The sequence below is a fragment of the Echinops telfairi genome, unplaced genomic scaffold, assembly GCF_000313985.2.
Source record: "Echinops telfairi isolate 266 unplaced genomic scaffold, ASM31398v2 ScPeMD7_70;HRSCAF=299, whole genome shotgun sequence".
NCBI classification, from domain to species: Eukaryota; Metazoa; Chordata; class Mammalia; order Afrosoricida; family Tenrecidae; genus Echinops; species Echinops telfairi.
In genome coordinates, this window is record NW_022103968.1 from 65300967 (window position 1) to 65305078 (window position 4112).

Here is a 4112-nt window from a genome sequence, read left to right on the forward strand (position 1 = left end):
CAGCAACAAGTTCAGTTTTGCTTTGTTTCTTTTGTCTGTACGAGCAGGTTATCAGTAATACCTTAGCTATTGGTTGACAAGTAGATTCATAAGTATTTATTATATAACTTTTATATCATTCATGTATTTTCTATATGTTGGGTAGGTATAGGATATTTTTAAATGGTATTTTAAGAAACTGCAGTAATTTCTACATCCTCAGGTAGGCCTAGCTAAAAAATAAATTGGAAAATATATTATTTATGCAAACATAAAACTGCTATAGTTCTTCCAGCAAAGTCCAGTCCCACACGCGTCACAGGTCAACCCAGAGAAAAGATTTTAGAACAATTCTACTACCCTGCAGACATTTACAACTTTGAGTTATCAGAATTCCTTGAACTGGAAGCACACGTTTTTTAAATAAGTATTAGGAGAGAAATCTGGCAAATAATTCTACTGGCCTTTTGATATTGTCTTCCCAAAAAACAATTGCAACATTTTTAAATGTTTATCTTTCCAAGGCAAATCATTAATTTCTCTAATAAAATAACTAAGGAATGCTTGATATTCTGATCTTTCTCAGATATGGATTCATTTCTCAGAAGCCTGTTTTCTACATCTTGACTTTCAAAGGCTCCTTTTGAGTCCCACCACACCTTCCACACTTGCTCAGAAACATCTTTAAAGTACTCCGGCTTTTTTCCCCTTCACTCACACAGATCTTATGTTCAACTGTAGATCCTCCGACATGTGTTCAGACTTCAGTATTTTTGAACAGCCAGCATGAATTCACACTTCTAATTTAGGCCATTACAAAACCATGACTTGGCATGCCTTTTCTATCTCAGCACAGAATGGATTTTCAAAAGAGTTACTACTAATTGAGCTAGTTATACTTCTGTTCTGCCTTGTAAGCCCTCTGCAAATTGGCATTTGTTATAACTTTACTCCTTAAGTACCAGTCATACCTCTCCCAAAGAAAACAAGTTAGGTCTCTAGTGTTCATGTGATGGGCAAATGCTTTACTGGTATCATGCTAGCTTCCTTCTCCAGCTCTCAGAATTTGAGCAGTGAAACCAACTGATGGCACAATTCCAACTAGCGATCTTTCTTTTTGTTTTGCTTTTCACAGCAATCTTATAGGTCAGAAGAGAACTGCTCCTTTCGGAGAATTAAGCCTCTTTTCCCCAAGGATTGGCTGGTGGCTTCGAACTTCATACTAGTTAGCAGCCCAACACAAAAGCCAAGTGATACTACGAGCCCTCTAAATCTGTAAGAATCATTCATTTGGTGGGGTCTAACAGAAACCATAATAGCAACAACAACAAAATGTACCAAATACCAAAAAAATGTACCAAATATCACAAAAAAATGTACCAAATTTGTTAAAATTCGAAACCAAACATGATCATCAACAAGTAAGATACAAACAGCAATAATTGGGATGACCATGTGCAGACACTTCGGAAACGTTACATTGGAATGTAGGGTAAGAACTCAAGAATAGCTGGATTGGCTTTCAACGGTATCTCAAAGGATATATTAAAGAAATAGACCTGGAGAATGATGGAAAGGTCAGGCAACCTCAACCCTGAACTAAGAGAGTGAGTAGCCACATGTAGCCCTGGCTATCTGTGGATTCACAGCGGCCATAAATCGCTGAAGACAAAATAAGCAAATGTCATGGTGAAGAAAGCTGATGGTGCCTGGCTATCAAAAGATATAGCATCTGGGGTCTTAAAGGCTTGAAGATAAATATTTTAAGTGGCCATCTAGCTGAGAAGCAACAAAGCCTACATGAAAGTACACCAGCCTGTGTGATCATGAGGTGTCAATGGAATCAGGTATCAAGCATCAAAGACCCAAAATAAAACAAAATCATATCAGTGTGAATGAGGGGAAGGGCAGTGGAGAACCAAAGCCCATCAGCAGTCAATTGAACATCCCGTCAGAAGGGCCACAGGAAGAAATGAGCCAGTCAGGGTGCAGTATAGCACCAACGAAATACAACTTTAATGCTTCCTCCTCCCCCCCACTATTGTGACCCCAATTCTATCTTAGAAATCTGGCTAGACCAGAACACGTACTTTGGTACAGATAAGAGCTCATGATACAGGGAATCCAGGACAGATAAACCCCTCAGGACCAATAATGGGATACTAGGAGGGCAAGGGAAGGGGGAGGGGGGAGTAAGGGGGAACCAATCATAATGATGAATGTATGTATGGTCCCCTCCCAGGGAGATGTACAACAGAAAAAGTGGGTGAAGGGAGACAGCGGTTGGTGGAAGACATGAAAAAAATAATAAATTATCAATTATCAAGGATTCATGGGGAGGGAGGGTATGAGAAGGAGGGGGGAAAAATGAACTGATATCAAGAGTTCAAGTAGAAAGAAAATGTTTTGAAAATGATGACAACATTCGTACAGTTATGAGTGACATAATGGATATATGTATGGATTGTGATAAGAGCTGTACGAGCCTATATATATATATATACACACACACTGTAGAAATGTGATAGAAAAAAAGAGTAGAGAGGCAGGGATCAGGAAAAAAAGAAAGGTGATCATTAAACTTTTCAATTATTAACATATGTTTATATGTTTCTCATTTTTAAAGAAATTTATAAGATCTTTTCTTGGTGGTATAGATTATATTGTGTATTTCACACCTAAGACCATACAAATCGCGTATTGACATAAATCAAGATTTTTAAAGATTTAAAGCTATGTTTGTCTTCTAATTTAGATAATACTAAGTATGTCTTGATTTTATATTTTCGTAAGGAACCCTTTGTTAAGAACTTGGTTAAATGAAAAGTGGCATTTCAAACCTGCCACTCTACAGAAGATGTAGTACTGATGTGTACAGATTATAGCCTTAGAGCCGATATGGGCAGCTCTATTCTTTCCTATATGATTGCTGAGTCTGAAAAGACAAGATGGCTACAGGTTTGCTTGTTTTGGCTTAAATATATGTAAGTTTTAAAGTAGAATTTCCAACTTTAAAAATATATTTACATACATTTAAAAAAATTTTATACAGTACAAAGAACTAGAAGAATGTTAACAATTGTTTAAGACAGCTCTTCTCAACCTGTGGGTCACGACCCCTTTGGGGGTCAAATGACCATTTCACAGGGGTCACCCCAATTCATAACAGTAGCAAAGTTACAGCTATGAAGTAGCAACGAAAATAATTTTATGCTTGGTGGGGGGAGGTCACCACAACACGAGGAACTGTGATTAAAGGGTCGTGGATTTAGGAAGGTTGAGAACCACTGGTCTAAGGTGGTATCATAGTCCATTTTCTCTTTATTTCTGTAACAATTTCATAAACACAACTTTTAACAAAAAATGTTTCTATTATAATGAACTAAAAAGAAATCAAAGTAGAATAACACAAAGAGGCAAATTCCAAGAAGATCACAAAAACCAAATGATCAACTCCATAATTTTACTCTTCTAGTTGGTATAATACCATCATCGATTCCTTCTGCTCCAAACACAGGTTTGCTTACTTTTGACTTAGATAACAGGTCCTGACATATGGATAACTTTAGTTTCTCCACCCTCATAAGGAAGCAAGAGAAAAATGAAAGTCTGAACCATTACAAAAAGAGCAGACAGAGGACACAGGTGCTACAGCAAAATGTGGTGAAGAAATTAGATGGTGTCTGGCTATCAGATAAAAACAAGCAACCATCTAAGTGAAACGTCATATGGAAGAAGCACACCTTCATCAGTCACTGCACGATTCTGAATCATATAATCCAACATCGAAGGAGGGATTAGTATCAGAGCCTAAAGTGTGAGAATCTGGGATGCAGAGGGCTATAGATAACAGTGTGAACCCAAGATTCATTTGTTAAACTATATAAAAAATAAGCCTCTGGTGAACTCCCTCTATCCACAATTGAGGGATAGGAAAGAAGTAGTGACTAAACAGAGTACATTAGAGAGTTGAGAATAGAAGATCAAAGGCATACATCTGACTTGAAGAGTTAACTTTGTCAGCAGATCCCCCCTAGGATGTATGCTGGACCTGATCAGGTTTCCAAAATTTTCTGTATTTTTGCTCTGTATTGTTTTGTTTTGTTTCTGTTTGTTCACATTATGGTGTATCT